Source organism: Felis catus, chromosome A1 (genome assembly GCF_018350175.1).
Source record: "Felis catus isolate Fca126 chromosome A1, F.catus_Fca126_mat1.0, whole genome shotgun sequence".
Lineage (NCBI taxonomy): Eukaryota > Metazoa > Chordata > Mammalia > Carnivora > Felidae > Felis > Felis catus.
The window spans coordinates 63,496,207-63,520,390 of NC_058368.1; the positions used below are offsets into that span (position 1 = coordinate 63,496,207).

The 24,184-nt window shown below is 35.2% G+C and overlaps 1 long non-coding RNA gene across 1 annotated transcript; it reads left to right on the top strand.

The window, feature by feature from the left end:
• Positions 1-789: 789 nt before the first annotated feature.
• Positions 790-23,746, top strand: LOC109492621. The gene is made up of 5 exons (XR_002741628.2): positions 790-1,060; positions 1,513-1,623; positions 13,552-13,625; positions 17,884-17,970; positions 22,965-23,746. It is a non-coding gene; the product is annotated as an uncharacterized LOC109492621 (long non-coding RNA).
• Positions 23,747-24,184: the final 438 nt, after the last annotated feature.

Below are 24,184 nucleotides of genomic sequence, written 5' to 3' on the forward strand. Positions count from 1 at the left end.
GCTCAGTCTGCCGTAACAAAATGCCAGAGACTGGGTGGTTTAAGCAACAGATGCTTGTTTTCTTACAGTTCTGAAGACTACAAGTCCAAGATCACAGTGCAGTTGGTTTGCAGTGAGACCTCTCTTCCTGGCTTTCAGACGACCACCTTCTTGCTGTGTCCTTAATGTCCTTTTCTGTGCCTCACATGGCACAGAAGCAGAGAGAGATCATCGGGGTCCCTTCCTCTACTTAGAAGAACATTAGTTCTATCAGATTAGGGCTCCATCCTTATGATCTCTTTTAACCTTAATTATCTCTTTAAAGGCCCTATCGCCAACTGTAGTCACATTTGTAGTTCAGGCTTCAGTATATGAATTTTGAAGGGACACAATTCAGTCTATAACAAAACAATAAGGTCTAACCTTATTTGCATCTCAGATAATAAAACATGCCAAAATAGACATGTGTATGTTGTGCTCACTTATTGCTCTGATAGTGTTTGCTATGGATACCTTAGTTGCTCCTCACTATCAAGTTCACTCAGGAGACCTGCAGAGGCAGTGTTATGCCTCTTTCAATCCTCAGTGATTTAAAAACCGGGTGTTTTTTATTATCTGTTGTAATTTTATTGCATTCACATTTATATTTAATTCATATTCCAGTAGAAAATATATTGAAAAATCCCTTTATTTCGAAAAATAAGCAAAAAAAAAAACCCATGATCTTTAGAAAATCACAAAATTGAACTGTCATTTCTATTTTAAAGGATAATCCACTCCCCTCCCTGCCCCCCAACTTAAAAAGGTCAGTAGAGTTGAGGTTGAGAAAACTGCTCTAGATTAAGTTTCTAGACCTAACTTTTAGTCCCTACTCTACCCCTGTTCCAGTTGGGAAGACCAGTCAGTTGCAGAATCAGAAACATCACCATCTCTTCCAGGATCTTCACCAACCCTACCTGGAGCTCCCTCCTGGCCTCCCTGACCAAATGATGCGGTTCTAAATCGAAGTCAAACAGAGAACATCCGGTTAGTGCAACCTAAATCACATCAAGCATCCTAACTGGAGGATAGACTGGTGAAGGTAGTGTTAATTTTTTGTTCTCTGTATGCTTGAGGAGGGTTGGAAAGGACAATGAGCAAACTAAACCAAACTATCTGGCACAGATGTTTATTAGAGGGACGTCAAAAGGATTAAAAATATTAACGCACATTTTCTGTAAGTTATTTGTAAACTGCATGTTGAATTACGTTACTTCTGAAGTCTTTGATTAACTAAAATGAACAAATTTCAGCCTTTAGACTATCTCAATAGTCGCTAAAAACCCTATTTTGAGAGAAGTGAAACTTAACCATTTTATTTCAGAAAGAAAATGCTGTGAAAATCTCCATTCTATGTTCTTGCCCGTTGATAGCAGCTAATATTAAACATCTAGATTTCTTAAGTTCATGTGTCTAATAACACAGTTAGGTCTGGTCATCAAACTCATTCACCCTTTAAACTGCATTATTTATTCTTTTTTTTTACTGGCATAGTCACACTCTGGAGGTGCGAAAAAGAATTTCTATTTACTTTCCAGTACCACTTTCAGGAACCAGTTTGTTAAATCTTTGAAAGCTGCATATTAAGTAACCCCAGCGCTTTAAGTAAGTAATTCTTATTTTGTATCAAGATTATGTTGAATTAAAAATCACAAAAATAGTTTCAAATGAGAATTTCAGATAGGAACACAATGATCATTTAAAACAAATGTCAGGGATTGTGTGTGTGTGTGTGTGTGTGTGTAAGACAGAGAGAAAGGTCAGATAGTAAATATTTTAGTCTTTGTGGGTCATAAAACCTCTTGTGTCACAACTATGTAATTTTGTCACAGTAACACAAAAGCAGCCATGGACAATAGTAGTGGGTGTGGCTGTGTTCCAGTAAAGCTTCATTTACAAAAATAAATCCAGGTGGTGGCTGGATCTAGCCCATGGCTTTAGTTTGTGGAGCCCTGATTTAAGTCTGTGTTTCTGGTACCAGCATCATCATTATCTTCTGGGAGCTTGTTAGAATCACAAATTCTTAGATCCCACTCAGATTCACTGACTCAGAAACTCTGGGGGTGAGGTCGAAATATGTGTTGTAATAAGTCCGCCATGTAATTCTGAAGTTTGAGCGATGGTGAGTTAAGCTATTCATAATGTATGTTAATGTAGATTTTCATTAACCGGTGACAGCTTTGCTTATATAATATTGATTGTAAACTTTTTTAAAAATTTTTTAGCGTTTATTTATTATTGACAGACAGAGAGAGACAGAGCATGAGCAGGGGAGGGGCAGAGGGAGAGGGAGACACAGAATCTGAAGCAGGTTCCAGGCACTGAGCTGGCAGCACAGAGCCCAACGCGGGGCTCGAACTCACAAACTGCGAGATCATGACCTGAGCGGAAGTCGGACACTTAACTTACTGAGCCACGCAGGCGCCCCTTGATTGTAAACTAACAAGACAGTGATGATTTTCTATTTTGTAAGAACCATATAGAGTTTTTATAGTGTGATTGTACAAATTAAGTCAGGCTGCAGTATTCAGAAATAATGAGCTCTTACATACACAGACTATAACTTACTCTTCTTTCTTGCTTCTACTGTAAGCAGCACATAGTAGGTGCTCAAGAAAAACTTGTGAAAGAAACAAAACCAAAAATAAGGACAGATGAAAAATAATGTAGCTACTTATTTGCTTCAGAAGTATAGACTGACAAGGAAACTAATTAACCATGCTTATTGGAGTTCTTTTGCTTTCTAAATATTGAATGAATAAATAAATGAGTGACTTAAACAGGGAGTAGGGAAAACAATCTGATTTTTTGTGAACCTTAAAATAATATTTCCATGCCTAAATAATTTATAAGTGACAAAAATAGGATATGCATAACTCTAGCACCGAAAGAAGCTTATAGAATAAGTCAAGAGTTCACATTCTTCCTTCCAGTTTGGAATCTCTCCTGATTCTAAAATGTGAAAACAAAGTACTCCGAAGTAAGAACGATTTCCAAAATGTAAGTGCAGTTCTGGGATAAAGTTACTAGGGGAAAGAGTGAATGGTTCCTCAAAAAAGCTGTTGCTTTCTTCATATCCACCCTCACTTCCCACCCCTAAACTGTGTTCTTCCTAAACCTAATCTAGACCTTTACACATGTCCCATGGAAACAGGCTGGACTTGATCCAGACGTGATAAACCAACATCCTCCAGTAGAGGGCATTTTTTAGCTTATTTGGGGCCAGTCTCAATCTGGCAGATGTCAATTGCAGTATGTTTCCAAAAATCATGGTCTCTAGAAATCCGCCATAGAGAAGCTCCTTTCAGCGTTCCAGAATTTACCTGTTGGCTTTCTCTCCTATTTTCCTCACAGTTGAGATATTAGTTTTTAACACTTTAATGTCACATAGTAGGTGTTTGTTTAATCAATATTCACTAAATGAATGTGTAAAGCCACTACATAGCTATAGATATAGGTATGCATAGTGTGTATCAGTGTTTTTCATATACACAATAATTATAATAAACTAGACACTGTAATAAAAATATTTATCTATCTATCTTTGAAACTTTTAGCATGTATCCAGTCGTTATAGCATTACCAAGAGTGACATTAATAAGATGATGTAGTGGTATATACTAGCCTTCATCCTCCTACCTAAAAACAAAAATTAGACACCTATCCATGAACAAAAATAGTCCTGAGAGAGCTCAAAAGTCTAATGAAGGACCTACTGCAACACAAAGGAGCCAAAAAAATTGGAGAATAACTGTACAGAAAGGATCACTGGGAAGATCAATCCAAATAGCCAAAGCAATTCTGAGAAAGAACACAACTGTGGGCATCACACTTCCTGATTTCAAACTATACTACAAAGTTATAGTAATCAAAACAGTATGGTACTGTAAAAAAAAAAAAAAACAGACACATAGCTCAAAGGGACAGAATAAAAAGCCCAAAAATAAACCCACACATACATAGTCAACTAATATTAAGAAGGATGTGAGAACACACAATGGGGAAAGGATAGTCTCTTCAATAAATGGTGCTGGGAAAACTGGATATGCACATGCAAAGAATGAAATTGGACCCCTATCTTACACCATTCACAAAAATTAACTTAAAGTAAGCTAAAGACTACATTTAAGACTGGAAACCATGAAACTCCTAGAAGGAAATGTAGGGGAAAAGCTCATTGACGTTATTCTTGCAACCATTTTTTTAGATAGGACACCAAACGCACAAGCAACAAATTAAAAAATCAGCAACTGGGACTACATCAACTAGAAAGCCGTTGGGGAGCAAAAGAAACAATAAACAAAATGAAAAGACAACCCACAGAATAGAAAAAATGTATTTGCAAAACATTAGGGGTCTTTATCTAAAATTTATAAGGAATTCATACAATTCAGTATCAAAAAAAACCCAAACTGATTAAAAAATGAACAGAGGACCTGAATAAACATTTTTTCCAAAGAAGGTATACAAATGGCCAAGAGGTGCATGAAAAGATGCTCAAGGTTACTAATCATCAGGGAGCTGTGAATCAAAATCGCAATGAGATATCACCTCATCTATTAGGATGACTGTTACCGAAGTGTCAACAAAACAAATAATGAAGAGGTGAAGAAAAGGAAACCCAAACTTGGTATAGCCACTATGGAAAACAGTATGGAGATGCCTCAAAAATTAAAAATAGAACTTCCATATGCTCTAGCAATCCCACTTCTGGATATACCCCTGAAGGAAACGAAATTAGTATCTCAAGATAGATGCACTGCCATGGTCATTGCAGAGTTATTCACAAGAGCAATGATAAGGAAACAACCTAAGTCTGTTGACAGATGAATGGATAAAGAAGATTTGAGATAGATAGATAGATAGATAGATAGATAGATAGATAGATAGATAATGGAATACTATTCAGCCATAAAAAAGTAAGAAATCCTGCCATTTGTGATGACATAGATAAAACTAAAAGGTATTAGGTTAAGTGAAAAAATCCAGGTAGAAAAAGACAAATAGTGTCACTTATACATGGAATCTTAAAGAAAAAAAAAGCCGAACCTGGAAACAGAGAGTAGCATGGTGGTTCCCTGGGGCTGGAGGGAAAGGAAAATAGGTAGTTGTTGGTCAAAGGGTGCAAACTTTCAGTTATAAGATGTAAAATTCTGGAAAGCTAATGTACAGAATGAAATTAAAAATGGTAATTTTAATGGTTATCTGGATATTTATAAATACAGAATCTGGTTGTTTAGAACCAAGCAGATGATAATTTATATACTTGAACGTTTTTTTAAAAATCTGGATTGCATAAAAATAGCCTTAAATTGTAGCTATACAAGGGAGATTTGGTTTCAAGATATATTCAAGGAACTAGTTATTAAACAACTTCAACCATTACTAATTTTTGTATAACCAAACTAAATTCAATCAGTTAGCACTTTTCTACAAAGTTTTATTATATGTGTGCATAGTGTTAGAGACTTTTCATAAAATAATTTTATAAATTAAAAATGGTTTTGGTTTTATTAACAGACTTGATAGTGATGGCAACTGTACATAAATAATACAGCCTTATGAATCCATTATTTTGCCCACCAATTATGCTGGCTGCTGGCTGCCCCTTCAAATGTTAATGTTAGGGATGTGGGCTAACTTCAAATTTAAAGAACTTATCCACTATTGATATAGGTTTTAAAATTTTCACCACCGACAATACTTCAGCTGTCTTGTTGAAAATTAAATGGGAATATTTCAGAAATGCACATCATTTTTTATATTCTCCAAGGAAGAATAACATCAAGGCTTTCATCTTTGGGTCAGCACAATGTGTCATTTAGCTAAGGCAACTGAAATTTTTTTATGTAAATTATGGAACAGAAACATTTACTTATTAACTGAATATCAATGAACAGAAGAGGTATTTATTGCAACTGATAAGGGAATCTTGTGTCTATGGGAGAAAAAGGTGGTGTTTCAGTATCTTTGCAAACATCAGCTCTGTGTTTGGCTAAAATAAGAGCTGTTAGATTAACTACATTCATCAGAGGCAATAGTAAATAATTTGAAAAAAGTGAAATAAATAGTGAAAAACTGAAATACAAGTGAGGTAAATAAATACAAGTGAGGTAAAAAAAAACTTAAGTTTTTATTGATGTTAAGAAATTGTCGTTAAAAAATCATCTTATTACTAGTCCTCCAAAGGAAATTATAATTAAATAAAAATCTTTCTATGAATTTCCTGAAAGTTTTAAATTACAATTAACCTATTTATCCTTAAATCACTGTATTTCAGACAATACATAAAAACATTAACAACACATAATCCTCTAAAAATAACATTTTTTAATGTTTATTTATTTTTGAGAGAGAGAGAGAGAGAGAGACCCAGCATGAGTAGGGGAGGGGCAGAGAGAGAGGGAGACACAGAATCTGAAGCAGGCTCCAGGCTCTGAGCCCAACTTGGGCTGGAACTCAAGAACCATGAGATCATGACCCTAGCCAAAGTCAGACACTCAACCAACTGAGCTACCGAGGCACCCCTAAAAATAACATTTTAAGAGAAATAGAATGTAATGTTTCATAAGTAGAATGTTCCATGCTGATTTTTTTAAATTTTGAATTATAAGCTTCATTTTTTTGGCATTTTTTATTGAAGTATAATTAACATACAGTATTATATTAGGTTCATAGTAAGCTTCTTTTTTTAAAGTTTTTATTTAAGTTCTACTTAGTTAATATACAGTGTAATATTATTTTCCATTGTACAATTTAGGGATTTAATGCTTACATACAATACCTAGTGCTCATCACAAGTACCCTTCTTAATACCCATCACCTGTTTCACCCTTGCTTCATTTTGTCTCAACTTTTATTTCATTAAAATAATTTTAGCATAGCTACATTTTTTAAATAGTTTTAAGATACACATTTTTATATTTTTTAAATTTTTTATTTGGAAATAACCTCAAACTTACAAAAAAGTTGCAAAATTATAATATGTAACAGTAAAAACAATTCACCCTTTCACATATTGTTAAAATTTTATCCCATTTACTTCATAATAGATCTGTGTGTGTGTGTGTGTGTGTGTGTGTGTTCTGGAACATTTGAGGGTAAGTAATATACTTGATGACACTTTCCCTAAATATCTCAGTATTTATTTTCTATATTGAATAGGGAATTGTCTTACAAGTACAGTGCAGTTATTAACTTCAATTATTAAAATAGCTAATTTACTTTTATTCAGCCCACCATCATTCTTCCAATTTTGTCAGTTGAGTTTTAACAACTAAGTGGCATATCTGACTCTTGTTTGGCTATGTTTAGTTAAGCCTCATTAGACTTCCTTTAAGAAGACTAGAAATGGAGCATTTCCTTAGATTTTGTCTCTCGTGACTATGGCACTTTGAAGACCAGAACCGTCCTTTTTTTTCAATAGACCATTTTTCATTTTAGGTTTGTCTGATGTTTCCTCATGATTAGACTCAGTAAGAATACTGCATTGGTTTTGCTGCATCCTCTCAGAGTGGCATACAATGGCCATCTTCCTCTCATCAGTGATACTTTTTTGGTCACTAGTCAACGTGTCTTCTGATTTCTCCACTGTGTAATTCCTTTTTTTTTTCCCAAGTAACTAATGAAGAGTTTGTGAAGAGACTTTAGGACCATACAAATATCCTGATCTTTTAGATTCAGTATCTACTGATGATTCTTTCTTCATCAGATCTCTCCTGTGATGGTTGCAAAGGCTGATCTTCCAATGTCAGCATTCCCTCCACATTTACAAGTCAATCCTTAGCATTCTGCCATGAGTAAGAGCCTCCCTTCTCCAGCATTTATTCACCTATTCATCTGTCTGTCGCTGATTATCAGGATGTGCTCATGACTTCTACCGTTCTTTCATTGCTTTATCATTACTGGAGCTACTTATTTTTGTGCTCAAGTTCTGCTTTATGATACTCACTGTATTTGTAATTTCTTGAATGATGACTATCATCCCTGTTAGAATGGAAGCTCCTGAGTGCAGAGGTCACCATGTCCCCAGGGCTTATTACACAGCCGTACTCAATGAAAGAAGTCAAGGAAAGATTTGTTAACTGGTCAAAAGAACCATGATCCAACACAAAACATGTAAACAGCATTGTTACGAATCTTCTGAGGTGTATATCTCAACTACAAAATGAAGAGCACACTGCTATTTCTTAATTTTTTTAAATATTCATTTTTGAGAGACAGAGAGACAGAGAGACAGAGTGAGAGCAGGAGAGGGGAAGAGACAGAGGGAGACACAGAATCTGAAACAGGCTCCAGGCTCTGAGCTGTCAGCACAGAGTCCAACACGGGGTTCAAACTCAAGAATCGTTATGTCATGACCTGAGCTGAAGTGGGATGCTCAACCTACTTAGCCACCCAGTGCTGCTATTTCATTGGAGGACTTAGGGGGAAACTAAAGAAAATTTTGAGAGGTAAATGAGAAGTTACTTCAGTTTAATCCTTTATAACTTCATGGATTTCCACCATTTTGGCTGGTAAAGCTTTTGGTTTACTCAAATATTCATCCTTGTCCCAGAGTCCTTTCTGCTCACAATTAATAGACAATGACTAATCCACATGAAGCACAGGCCTCATCAAACCCACAAACACTTATGGAATGAATGTAATAACTGGAGATGAGGGTAGATCAAAAATAGATTTAAGTTTTTTGAAATCTAAACTAATAGTGCATTTTTAAAAATTATTAGACAATGACATATTGTCTAGATGTCAAGATGTTTTGCCCTCCTTGGTGGAATTAGTACGGCCCTGCTAGAAATGCAATGTCAAATTCAGATCACAAATAGCTCTTTCACAGATTTTAGGAGACACTGTATAGACTGATTCTGAATTTTTGGTTTTAAGCAGCATGTTATATTTTCTAATTATTGTTTAAAAGGAGAATTGAGCCAGAAGCCAAGGTGGAGAATTAGGACTAATGAATAGAAGTTAAAGAAAAATCAACAATAGAATATTGTAAAGAAAAACTTTCTGATAATCAACATTATTGCTTTAAGAAAATAATGAGGACTTATCTTTTCCTTTCTTTTCAGAAACTAGGTAAGATAGAAACCAAGAATATGAGATTATATATATACATAGATATAGATGATATAGATATAGAGATATAGATATAGATATAGATATAGATATAGATATAGATATAGTATATGATATATATAAAAGGCCAGTTGACCAGAAAGAACGGGTGTAGAGAATCCTTGATGCATGGTGTAGTTGGATATCAATGTTAAAAATGACTATATAGGGGTGCCTGGGTGGCTCAGTTGGTTAAACATTGGACTTCAGCTCAGGTCATGATCTCACAGTTTGTGAGTTCGAGCCCTGCATCAGCTCTGTGCTGACAGCTCAGAGCCTGGAGCCTACCTGAGATTCTGTCTCCCTCTCTCTCTGTCCCTCCCCCCGCCCCCACTCTCTGTCTTTCTCTCCCCTTAAAAATTAAATAAACATTTAAAAATGTTTTAATGACTATATAAAACTAGCTATAATATCTTAGCACATGTCACATGCACAATGGTATATATACATCCACACAGTCTTATTTAAATAAAACTTTCAAAATATATTTTCATAATGATCTACAAAAGTAGATATAACTGTTCCCAAGTTATGTAGGAAGTAAAATTACGAAAGGCAGTATGCGAAGGAATCAAATTTAAACTTGTTACTCCAAAAGCAATGAAACTTCTCAATCAATAATGTAGATTCTAAATACATAAGAAATTTACAACTTATATTTATAAAATCAAGATTTCCTCCCAGGTTATGCTCTGCATCAAATTCTGGGTATTCTTTTCAAATCAATTCTTTATTGAACATTTACTCAAGCAAATAAGTGATATCTTCAAAATAATAATAATAATAATAATAATAATAGTAGTAGTAGTAATAATGGTGAAGATTTAAATGGTGTTTACAATGTATCAAGCACTGCTCTAATATGTGCCGTTAGCCAAATTTCACCATTATCCATAATAAATATAGATTTCAATATTAAAAATATATGTACAAATATCAGGTATCAGTATAGATTCAGAAATGTTTTTATGTCATTAACTCCATTTCATTAATTAAATAACCTAAGCTAAAAATAAGAAATGACATAAACAAATTTCTTAGAGTCCTATATGATTCACTATTCCCTGCTTATAATAATTTTCCATAGAGAAATTAAGTGGATTTTCTGTTGTGATTTTGTAAGTATTGGGGAAATGTCCTGTTTGCAAACTACTGAATGAGTATTTCTGTTTAGAACTCTTTATACTAATACCCTCTCTATTGAAAAGCATTGCCCTTCTAATATCATGCCCTAACATACATTCCGCATTAAAATATTAGCTGATTATTAGCCAAAAATGGGAGAAAGTTGGGATTCTATTTCTTGTTTTATAGTATATAAACTTGCTAGGGAAAGGAAAGACCACCAGTTTCTTTTAGTATTTATTTCTTATCATCACAGTGCTGCATCATATATTTTTCCTTCTTAGGATTGTAGAACAAGCATCCAGTAAGCTCCTTAGAACATTCATTCATTCACTCATCCATACATTCCTTTATTTGGTACCTACTATGTGCCGTGTGCTATTTCAGAAAGAAGGAATGCATTTACAAGCAAAAGAGACAAAGTCCCTGCCCTCATAAAACTTAACATTCTGTTGTAGTTGTAAAGACAGTGCACCCATAAAAATATGGAATTTAATGCCACATCTTTAAAAAGTGCATTCATTAAAAAAATAAAGCAGTATAATCATTTTCCTCATAATTCTAATGTAAAGCATAATTGTAACAGGAAAGACAACAGGAACGCTATGCCATTATTCTACCTGCAAAGTAAAGGTGGTATATGAATATGAATTTCTGGGGACTTCTCTGCAGTGTAACTCTATCATTTGCTGAGAGAAAAGAAATGCTTTTTATGTTTTATGGTTTCACTTGAATTTCAGGAGACCTGCAATATCATTTTTGAGAAAATTCTTATTAATCAAAATCTTTTGTAAAGTGGAAGATTAACCTATTCAGCCTGTTATTTCCTATATATGCCTGGCTTCCAAGGACTCTCCCTTCATACTCAGAGATAGCTTGCCAGGAGAACTTACCTGTATTTCCATGAATACAGGTACATATCTTTTCTTTTAAGTCAGTAGCAAGTATGTTTTCACTGTCAAGGATTATTATCTTCAGAGAGGCAAAAATGCTGCCATCAGATAGGGCTTGTGCTGCCCCTTTGGGGTTTTGTCAACAGAGGTTCTGTTCATTGAAGAGCTGCCCTCAGTTTTTTCTTCTATGAGACTTCACCAAAGTATTTTAGATTTGCTCTCACAATTAGTCTATTTGACTTTACATTCACTTGACTCTTGTAAATAATCTTACACTATACTTAATCCCAGATTTGAGATTTATTATAGTTCCAGTGCCCTGAAAATCAGCCAAACGCCTCAGCCTAGGCGCTCACACAAGGAGAATACTAAGGACAGTACTAAAGTTGGATGGTCTGAATTTTCATGAAGAAGGACCTTTTGTTCTCCTCCCAGGAACTAAACAAAACGAGTCGCTAGGCCAACTCCCGGAGCCAAAGTTACAGAGTCAAGCAGAGGCCATTTAACTGAGAAATAGGCAGGTTTTTAAAGGGAAGAAAATTTTAAAAGAAAAACAACCTGTCCCTCTTACCTATACTCTTGGATCATGCTCACTTTAATGCTACCTGTGGTTTCTATAATAATTTCATTTTTTCTCCTTTAATAATTCATTTTGTGGAAATGTGGTAATGGCACACTACTTCAAATGTACTATTTATCCAATTCACACATTTCCCAACTTATGCACCTTTTGTCCCATAATTGAATTCATTTTATGTCTACCTCTAGGTTATACCCCAGCCCAAGATTCTGAGGATCTGTAGGCATCTGTGACAGTGGATATTTATTTGGCCCCAGCCACACTTTCTGAAACTCATCATTATAGGCACTAGTCCAGTGCTAAACAGTGCCCTAGGTCTGATAGAGTAGGACCTGCCTTTGCCTCTGAGTTCTTGTTCAGCCTAATATTCAGTCCACTCTAGAACCGAAGCCTTTCAAAGCTCTTACTAATTCCTATCCCAGCGTCTGGAACTCTTTCCTAAATTTTTTACCAGTGTCCACATCATTGCTGCTTACAGAGTAGAATAGTAATACATTAAGGTGGGCATTCAGAGGGCTCAGAAAATTCTAGAAAATTGTATGATTATAACATACTTCTAAAATTAGCTTCATTACCAATGTTTGCCTTCTAGAAATCTTGCATTATTTGACTTACAATAGTACATTATAAAATCAAAACATCTCATAAACTTTTTACTTTCATCATCAAATTCCTAATGACATTTGTTTCTTTAATACCAAAGTGTTTGTTCTTTAAAGAACATAATCGGAAGGGAAAATTGTAATGATAGTCTGAAAAATAAATGCAAACTTTCAACTTTGTTTATATTTATTCAGATAATGCTTTCAGTATCTCAATGCAAAAGCGTTCGAAACCAAATATTTTGAAATGTAAGCATCTGAAAAACAGTAAAATAGAAACATTGCCTAATAAAGGATGTTAAGAAATATTCAGATATCTTTAAGAAATATTCCTATTTCTGGGAAATAATGTACTACATAAAAGTGAAAGTATGTTCTCTCATTTGACATGATGGATAGCCAAGATTTTATGTAATGGAAAACATAAAGATATTTCACCATGGCAAGGAACTAGTACCTTATCCCTTCATGTTCTAGTATTTCATTGCAAGGTTTATATTATCAACATTAAGCAGAAGAGTCTCACAAGTAGACAAGGAAAAGAATAAATGAAGAAAGAATATTGATGAGTGGTAATATGTAAGCAGGCAAATTTACAGAAGTATTATTTAATGCCATAATATTAAAATAATTCTGACTTTAATTGACCTTTAAGAGTTGAGTACCAGCCATGTATTTTATGTAGTTATTTACACCTGGAAAATTCTATTTGTTTCAGTATTGTTTAAATAATAATGAAGACATTTGACAATTCCTAATAATGAGACATGAGAGACATTTTTCCTATGGATACTTGTGAAGAGGACACAATATTATAGCAAGCATCCCTTAAGAATATCCTTAGCATACCTACAGCTATTTCTTTTAACATCCCTCAATGTAAAGCAATAGTTATACCATGAAAACCAAAAAATGCTCCATGAAAGAGGCTCTATGGAGATAAATGGATTTGTAAAACAATGCAGTGCAGGTATACATTTCTGTTGGTCCAGTTTAATCTAGATATAATCTACATTTGGATCACTTTTCCAATTTTTTTTTTTTTTTTTTTTTGGAAATCAGATACAGATGAGAATTGGGGAGGGGTGCTTGAATAGAACATCTCCAAAGAGAAATTCTCACAAGCACAATCTTTTGCATATAGATACAGCATTTTAACAAATTCCATGATACACAACATGGACTTCTTAGACTCTTGCTTTTCAAATTGCAGATCTGTACCCATTAGCTGTCCATGGATTAATTTATTGGGCTGGAAATGGCAGTTTGAAACCCTGAAGGATTCAGGTAAGTTTCTCACAGTAGTGATGTAGTTTTGGAATCTTCCTTCATTCGTCCATAAAAACAGACCAGACAGGCAAACAAGAATAGCAAAACCAAAACTGCTGACAGCATCTACAACAAAACTTCATGAATCTCACGATGTGAGCACACAGAGAACCTACAACCACAAAGATCTACAATACCCCGATGGAATCAGCATCTGATTGGCGGCAAGTGGAGGAAAGGGAATAGGCTTGATGGCCCTACAACTAGTAAACAGCCGATCGCCATAAGGTACTCACTGGAAATTGTGGCAGGTCAATGTGAGAATGGAAGCCAAAACCATGCAGGGTTTCTGCAACCATGGATAAAGTCAGGGTATTCAAATGTGATATGGTCTGATGATGCCTGAACTGTATACACTATTAAACTGTCGTACAAAACAATCTTCTAATTTTAGAAATACAATATATATTATAATCATACAAAGAAAATTGCTTTTCTTTTAACTGAAATATTGCTAATTATGGCAGGGCAGCAATATCAAGGCTAGTCAGCCCTGAGAATTACCTAGAGTTGTACTCTACTTCATTGATTCTAGAGGCATTTTTTTTTCACATTTTAACATCTCTCAATCATCGTGGTCCTTACATTTGACAGTGTCTTAGAATTTTAGCACTTTTCCTCAGATCATAATACATTAAGTAAATAAATTATTTCTCATACAATTGATGGCACCTTAGATATGATGACATACAGTATTTTCCTATTATCTGCGCAATGGCCCATCATAGGCTTTACCCATGTAGGGCCATTATTTTCTGGTCAAAATCAAGAAGTTTGGTACAACAGAACTCAATGCTACCTCAATACGGAGATGGTAAAAATGATAAGCAATTACTATTGGAGATCAAGAAAAACTACTTCCTAGTTATGTAACGTTATACAGGAAAATTGAATTGTACTTTTTCATGTTTCCTAAATTTTAAAAATTCACTAGCTGAGACAGTAACATTTATAATTATGATTTATTGGTTGTTTTATAATGTTGGTCTTATGGAAGTTATAGGCAGAGTAGAAATCTGGATAAAATTGAAAGCAATATCCACAGTACTACAGCTATTTACATCACAAGTGCCCATTGCCATTATATGAATTATTTCTCTGATGCTAGTAAACAGAAGAAAACATAATGACTTAAGTTAATTAATATGTTAAAAATAGTATAAGGGCGCCTGAGTGACTCAGTCAGTTAAGCTTCCAACTTCAGCTCAGGTCTGTGAGCTTGAGCCCCGCATCGGGCTCTGTGCTGACTGACAACTTGGAGCCTGGAGCCTGCTTCAGATTCTGTGTCTCCCTCTCTCTCTGCCCCTCTCCCCCACTCGCACTCTGTCTCTCATGCTCTGTCTTTCTCTGTCTCTCAAAAATAAATGTTTTTTAAAAAATTTTAATGGTATAAATAGTAATTATAACCTAGGTTACTGTTGTGACTATCATAGATTTTTGACATGATTATTTGATATGTTAGCAGCTAATGGGTTAGTCTGGGTCCAATCAAGAGACAAAAATCACACAGTAATTTAAACGGGACGTTTAATATAAAGAATTATTAAGTTATAGTAGGAGAGTAGTTATGAAAAGGATGTAAAGAGAATACTAAAGGATACCCTAAGGTTGAGGAAGTCCTTAAGGAAAGACAAATTTGGGGGGCACCTGGGTGTGTGAGTTAAGCATCCAACTCTTGGTTTCAGCTCAGGTCATGATCTCACCGTTCAGGTTCAAACCCTGTGATGGGCTCCACAACTGGCAGCATGGAGACTGCTTGTGATTCTCCATCTCCCTCTTCAGCCCCTCCCCCACCAATGCAGTCTCTGTCTCTCTGAAAATAAATAAATAAACTTAAAAAAAAAAAAGGAAAGGCAAACTTGGAAGAAGTTCTCCCTTACAAGGCTGAGGTTCAGACCTAACGGGAAAAGGCATGATTGTAGCCCACTGGTTGGCAGGGACGTTTGCTGCACTGCTGGGCCAGAAGAGGTCCACATTGCTAGGAAAATAAGAAATTACCCTTCTGGGTGAGGAGAGCCACAGCTATCAGAGATTGTGCAAAGGGGGTAAGAACGCGGCTGTAGGAGAGAAGCATGGAGCATGCAGTGCCCACACTTGGCGGACTGCAGAAAGACGGTCACCATGGCCAGCGATGCAAGATTCCCAAGGAACTATGCCCGCTGGGTCCAGGCTCTGGCCAAGTGCCACCGCATGTCTTCACACATACAACCACTGACTAACCCTGCAGCAGAAGCAAGAAAAAGAAAAGCCACACACACAGGAGCCATGAAAAGCTACTCCCTTCCTGCTGCAATGTTTCTCCCACTCTGCTGGCTAAATTTACATCATGCTCCTTAGAAAGAAAAAACTTATTGTTCAGTATGGGCACTCAGAAGTAAAGGGTGAATTTGGAGTTGAGAGGCGATAAATTGATAACTGGCACTGCAAGCGATTAAAGACATCTTTGAAGTGTCTGCTGTAAGTGTAAGCCCTGAGTGAGATACTAGGAAGAACATCACTAGGAAGCTGTGTGGCATAGCAGGAGTGGAATGAGAAGGAGAGGAACGGATGGACAGAAATTACGCTTATGAAGAATATGCCTAGAAACCCAGAGTCCCAGGTAGTTAGGGAAAACACCTTTCATTCGATAGTATTTTAGAATTTTAGGAAAGCTATATATCATCTCATTTTTGATGTTCACAAGTATCCTGTGAAATTAGTTGAGTCATTACTATCACTGCGAATTTATAAATGAGGAAACGGTGGCCCAGAGACATTAATGCACTTAACCAGAGTCTCAAAGCTAGTGAATATCAGAGGATTTGATGTTAAAATTTTAGAAATGCATGTTTAGGACTGTGGAACTTACTGTGGCTTTGACAATGAAATTAGACTAGAGTTGTCTCAGGGTCCCATTACCCAGAAACATGTTGCATATTACAAAAGAGTCTATCAGCAAACATTTAAAAGTGTGCTCTACAAATCTAGCCATATCTGTAATCGGCTGGGACAGCTGCTACTTTTCTCTCTTCTGCAGTTCTGGATAATCCCCATTTTCTTCCAGAATTCACAATACACACACAAACATACACACCACGAACTGCCTGGGCACAAAGGTGGTGCCTATCATGGAAACTTTCAAAAGTCTAGCTGTGAATATATTTAAACTTTATAAAAATGATCCCTGGCTGTTTTTTTCTTTAATGCCTAATGTGCATCTATCATAGGAAGAATTAATGAAGCACACAAAAGTAAAATATGACAACTCACAAACGCTAATTAGATTTGCTAGGTATTAACACACCTGCTATATTCCCTGACTCATTGGGTTTTTTCCTTGTTTAAATAATTTTTAATGTCACGTCCTTAAATCCAGACTCAATGCGTATAGCCTTTCAAACTTACCTAAATCTTTAGGTCTGCTGAGTACACCCTCTCCGTTCTAAGTATTTAAATTGTGCCCGAGGCCAAAAAAACACAAAATTTATTCCAGCCTAAAATATCCAGGTAATAAAAAGGAATACTCTTTTGTTTGGATAACGGATAACCTCCTCTATTTTCCAAGTCATTTTAGGTATTTTCTAGACAATAAATATCAACTGTGGGATTTTTTTTTTATATCCTTCTTTGGGTATTAGTGGTACAATTAAATTTCCATTGTTACGGCACTCACTGTCCAGTTTGGGGGTAATGTACATCCTGTGCCTTCCCTCTCTTCGGCTCCCTGCATAAGCATCTCATGATCACTAATGACCACTACCAGAGAGCGTCACGGTAAGTGTGTGTCAGCAAAACTAAAAATCGCCACTGGAGAGGCTGTGACAAAAATTTTAGAAAGAAGCTGAGACCACTGAATAATTTATAATTATCCTTTGTCTAGTAAACAACATCAGAAATAATTGTAAAATGTGTAGTCTTCAGACTCTTCCTTTGTATGAACGAATGTAATTATATAAGGAAGAGGAAAGAAGAGCATGTTTTCTGTCGGTCCCCTTTCTTTCCTTCAGTATAACTTCCTTTACATCTGGATAAATCTCCTATTTGCAGCAATTTACAATTATGGCAACATTTGATGTAAGACTTGAGTTTTCTAAATTATTTGAAATAAAATATCTTAAAAAATTCTGGGAATCTAAATGTGTGAAGCATTTAATACGAGATTTCTTGACAGGAATTTTTCTAAATAACGTTTTGTTCCTTTTTTTTTTTTTTTAATCATGCTGTTTTAACCTTGAAGGACAATTTCCTGTGGTGTCTCTGTAAAGCTGCAAATGCCATGTCAGAAACAACAGGGAGCCCCAGACTGTGTGACGTGGAGTGAGAGGTACGTGGTATAAACCATGGAACTGAAGTCCTCTGCCAGAGAATAGTAAATATTTTTTAGAACAAAGGTTATTACTACTGAGCGGAAGAAAATAACTCCACGTGTTCATGCTAAAAACAAAGACATTTAGACATTTGAAAATAAAAACGTAGCAAGAGCAATCTGAGGATGCAGGTGGATTTGGTAAAGAGAGCTAGCTGTTCAACCATCCTCTGGTCCATGTTCTACAGACGCTTCTCATCCTAGTCTGACCAATGGGGGACTGTGTCCCGCTCCTACCTATAGATTGACAGGTAAAGAAAACGTTAATGCGTTTGTTCATGTTGGATGATACCGCCTTTTTTTCTTTTACCAGTTTTAAAGGTTGCAGATTTTCACCATGGCAAATTTTGATTTTGTTTAAAGAGTTAAGAAAATATTTTCAAATCTTAAATAAATAGATATGTAGGATCTTACTTAACGTTTTTTTCTGTTTGTAGGTAAATACCAATATTTGCAATTGACAAAAAATGACAACAAATACTCAGTATAGTCCCTCAGCTATTTATATTATATACAATTTTTTAAGGCATTTAGAATTTTAAAGCTAATGTATTTAGTGTCAGAACCTATGTCTGATGAAAACCACATCTTGAAACAAACATTTTTTCAGTCTTTTAAGCTATCTAGACTTCAGAATTATTATTAATTCTGAATAGGTCAGTTCTGATCATTCTGGGCAAACAAACTTTCCAACTATCATCTGTTTTTCTTAATATTACTTGAGGAATTTGGGCAGAATTTTTAATGAGAAATCATTAGGATTTAATTCCCATACATGGGTATGTAATGATTAAAAAAAAAAAATTAGCTTGCTTTCCTGGTGGATAATCTAATTCTCACCTTCTTTTGTATGTGCCTACTACTAATTATTTTAAAGTCAGAAAATTTTAAATAATTATTCAAAGTATATATAGGGGTCATTGTGAAAGATATGAATTAGGAAGCACATGGCAATTAAGATATGAATAGTTATGTTACTACAGATCATGAAGACAAATGCAATTTTTAAAGGCTTTTTCTTGTGCAAATCTATTCAGAAAAAAACACTTAGGTTCGGTTTATATGCACAACGTGCTTCACCCTTTCCTTGACTATTAAAACCACTAATTAGCAGCTGTTCGATTACTTAAAATAGTGAAGTTGTTCATGCTGTAGCTAAGGACAGAATGCACAAGTAAAAGAAAACTCATAATAAATCCGTACAAGTGGAAGTACAAGTGAAGTACAAGTGTTAAATAGGATCTTATGTCTTGATTCATTGTCACAATGCGAGCCTGGATTCTACTAAGAAACTGTCATTTCACAAGTATTTGTCAAACCAAACATATTTTCTTTATACCATTAGAAATATTAGTAAAGAACAAAACTGAATTACTAAAATAACATTTATTGGCTGATTATATATAAATTTTAAATATTAAAGTACGGTAACAATTGCCCTTTCATTGTTAGCAATGTTCCCCAGGAAAAATATTCTGCATTCTTTACAAAATTCTGCAGCAAAAACATAAATTCATGCTGAATTTCAGATTTATATATACATGAAATATTTGGGTGAAATGGTTGAATTGGTTAAGTACTCTCTTCATAACTAATAACTAATGAAATATTTGCTTAATATTTTAATTGTAACTTTTTGCAGTATTTTTATTGTAGAAACAGCATCATTTAATAATATGTGGTAAAAATGAACAATTATGATATGTTTACAACAGAATACATTTTGTTGATTTCGACTTGGTCATATAAAATATTTTCTTTGTCATTTTCTCATAGGTTCTGTATTTCTTGGAATCATTCATTTTTGCTAGTTGGGAAATTTGGATCAAAAAGTTATAAACCTAAAATGTGGCAGAAATTTGAAATTAGAAGCATTTGATAGGGCAATTAAATCCAGACTCTTCCAAATGAAGTGTCTTTTTCACATTTGGCAAATAAGTAACTTTGCCCCAAAAACTTTAAAAAATATTTAATTAACACAGTTTGGAATAATAGGAAATAAAACTTGTTTGTGCCTTAAAAATGTAGAACTTGCATATAGTTTCATTTTGCAAAGCACAAAATATCAAAAGCAATTCACAGAACCGAAGGAACGTTATTTCAAGAAACTTTTAAATTAGAAAATGTTTGGCAGTCTTCTGACAGCAAAGAAAAATAGTAATATTTTCTCCAAAACTCTGTAGTCAAATATCACTTTTAAGCTCTTACAGTTCTTTTAAAATAGGGACAAAGTAACCTTGAGGTACGTTATCATACATATGGTATACCATATATTCAACAATTCAGCAATTCAACACTCAACCATTAAGTTCAAAGATTTAATTAAGATCGAAAAATGTATTCTTTTCCTTTTTCTCTTTTTCTACTACTTTAATTTCTTTTTATTTAATCACCATGTTAGATTAGCATAAACACAATTTTATGTATTCTCTGGCTCTCCCCTTCCTATGGAGAATATAAGATTTAAAGAAAAAGAACATCAAGCTGCTTTTTTCTTCCAATTGCAGCGATTCCACAGCAATTCAAGATACAGATAAATCTATACATGCCTGTCTTGTTTTGAAAAGCTGAATTTAAACATCCACACACAGCTGGCAGGAGTGTAAACTGCTAAATCCAATGGAGAAAAGTAATTTTACTTTACTTGGTAAAGTTGAATATATGCATACCGTATGGCCATTCCTGTGTATAATACTCTAGTCTGGCAAAATTCCTCCTCCTGTGCACTGGGATGCATGCCCAAGTTCATAGCTCTATTGTCCACAGTAGCAAAAACAAACAAACAAGCAAAACTGTAAATAATTCGAAAACTCCAATGACAATGGATAAAATAAGTAAATTGTGGCATACTTAGACACTGGAACATTTTATGGAGTGGAAAATCAATGAACTACAGTTATGGGCATCAACAAGAAAAATTATTTTAAAAAAACAAATATTAAATGAAAATTTAAGTAATGGAAGAATACAATATGATTCCATTGACTTTAATTTCAAAAACAGGCAAACCACATACACATTGTTTGGGAACACATTCAAATGTGGTGAAATTACAAAGAAAAGCAAGGCAATGATTAGCACTAAATTCAGGTGATTAGCACCACCTCTAGGAATGAGGGAAAGGGATGCAAGGTTAAGATCATTTGCATTCAGGTGATTTCTAAGATGCCTACCATGTTTTGTTTTTCATTGTGGGTGGTGGATACACAAGTGCTCAGTTTTTTGTCTTTATGTATTTTGTTTGTTTTGTTTTTTGTTTTGGGGTTTTTTTTTGTTGTTTCGCTTTGGTTTTGGTTTTTGGTTTTTGGTTTGGGTTTTCATAACCGCACTCGGATTTTGAGATTTACATATGTCACGTATTTCACAATGAAACAAGGAAAAGAAGGGGAAAAATTAAATTTAGTCACATAACTGGTTGGCAAATTGCTACTGACTTTCTGATTGATTTCAAAGAGCTTTTTAACTAACTTTTTGTCTTCCCCAAACCAATAAACAAGCAAACATGCAAAAAAGTGTGTATGTTAGGGTGCAGAGTGAACCAAGACAAGTATTAATCTTAATGGACAAGGAATTATATCTGAATTTGTCAGAACTAAATTACAATACAGATGAGAGTTTAGGGCAGTCGTTCTCAACAAAATTACAAGGGATCTCAGCCAAGAAAAGGACAGAAGAAGCTGAGAGCGATGATTCTCCCTGAGGATAAGTGTCTGAATGGTTGGGGCAGGGAGAATATGAAAAAGTCATTCCCCCAATTATGTCATCTAATTTAAAGAATAACATTCTCTTCATGCTCCTTTCCTTCATCCCCACCAATCTCCCACTGCACCCTCTATAATGGCGTTAATATGTACACATGAATATTTTTTCTTTCAAATTGAAGAGCCATCATCACATTTATTCACACCTTGAGCAGTTATTTACTGCTTTGTTTTAAATTAAAATATTTAAGGTTTAGACACCCACATGGACACCCACAAATCTTTTGCTATACAGTCTAGTCCTTTGAGTATTTACATAATGAAGTAGGGATAAGAATGAGCTATCAATTATAAACAATAGGAAGGATGCAGCAATACACTCATTACCTGCATGTGATATGATCATGTATCTGGATTGGAAGTACACACGAGCCTTAGGAAACAGGCTCTCTTATCCCAGCCATATTGCAGGAATTGGGTTCCACATCCTTCTCTGACATGAGACCATGGATAGTTACAGGCCAGAGGAAGAGGCACTATTGGGTATACAGGCAAATGTGTGGGTCCACAGATTTTAAAAGTGAGCTGAGTTAAACTACAGTAGTTCCTGGTTTCTCATTATGTTTTAGGAGGAAAAATAAGGAAGAAAGGCTCCTAGTTGTCCCTTTTAGCCAGAATAATCATTTCAAGGGTGTGGCCAAATGCATACATCCACGAAATATTACATTCCTTTTCTGATTCCTCTGGCTTCCCCGGACCTATCTATCATCTAAATGGAGCCAAGATGGCAGCAAGAAAGTGTGGGTCTCAACAGCAGCCGTGACAATCATATCCTTTACTAGAGAGGCAGCACCACATAGAGGCTTGGAGCACCGACTCCATAGCCACACTGCTCGAATGTGAGTCCTGGCTCCACAGCTTACTGTGTGACTTCAGAAAAGATAGTTAACCTCCCTGTGCCTCAGTTTCCTCATCTGTAAAATGGAAACCATAACAATACTAGAAACTACCTCAGAGAATTTTAATGAGGATTAAATGACTTGATATTTGTGAAGCAGCTATAGAAATGTAAGTGGTATGTGAATATTTGATAGTAATTCTTAAAAAGTTATACTTCAAGAAAGGCTGTGTAATGATAGTGAACAAAATGTTTAAGCATCCTTCACCTAATTGCCAAGGTTGTTCCTGTTTTGTTTTCTCTTGTTTTGGTATTAGCATTAGGGTTAGTTCTTTTTTTTTTTTTATTCCCAGGAGAACTATAAACAATCTTAAATACTGATTGAACCGGGAGAAAGCCTCAATTATTAATCTAGCCTTATTCAGACTGATTTTTCCACTGATTTCTAACAAGATCCTTGTCTCAGAATGGAAATCACTGGTAAGTGTTATGATGGAGTATAGTTATTTTACATGTGAATGGTGCACATACTCTTTATCAGTAGTGCCCACAACCAACTGTGTGTGGTTCCAGAGAAAGTCTCCTCACCCCCAAAGCTGACTGATGCACATACCGAACATGTAATCACAGTTTGATTCTCTCCCTCCTCCTTACTGTAAGTAGGCCAACAGAGCTTGGGATGAATTGAAAACATACATCTATTGATGGTAACTATACTCAGCCTTTTCTTAAAACAAGCCTGATCATTTCCCTTCCTCCAGGAGCATCCAAAGCTATTCAAATTCCCCTTCGTGTTTCTATTTTTGTAGACTGTAGAACAATGGCTAATCAAACTTTATCAAGATAAACATGAAAAAGTCCACCTGCTTGAATCACTCCCATGAGCCCATATCCATATTTTTCATAGAAGCCAGTATAAATAAGATAGGTAAAATAGGTCATATATAATTCCAATCCCATTCATGAGGGCCCCCTCATGACCCAATCACCTCCCAAAGGCCCTGCCTCCTAATACCATCTCACTCTCACTGGGGGTTAGAATTTTAAGATATGAATTTGGGGAGACACATTTAGTCCATAACAACCGTTTAAGCACAGGCCCCTTACCACCTGAGCACTCCATTTCATCCCTTCAACCTGACATGTACCAGGTCTCATAAACTGACCTCAATTTTAGGAAATATTGTAAAGAATTGGTCACTGTGTTATAAGCCTAATTCAATCTAACTCCCTTTAAAACATCGCATATTACAAACAAACTTGCTAACTGCTACAGTAATCAGTGTTTTACAGTGCACCCTTGGAATTAGGCTTCACAAAAATTGTGGCATGTCAATTAGCAACTTGATACCAATAGTGTGCATTAATAGAAAAGCAAATGCAAAATGGTTAACTTGCATTCTAACTGTTTTAACATTACATACTTAGAACACATTAGCACAGAACACCTAAGAGTGTATTTTACTTTGAAATCTCCAGGCAGTGTTAAGGCATTTTCTTCAAATACAGTTTCACTGATCACAATTTTATTGATTAGATCATGTTCTTCCCATATGAACCATATCCCAATGCA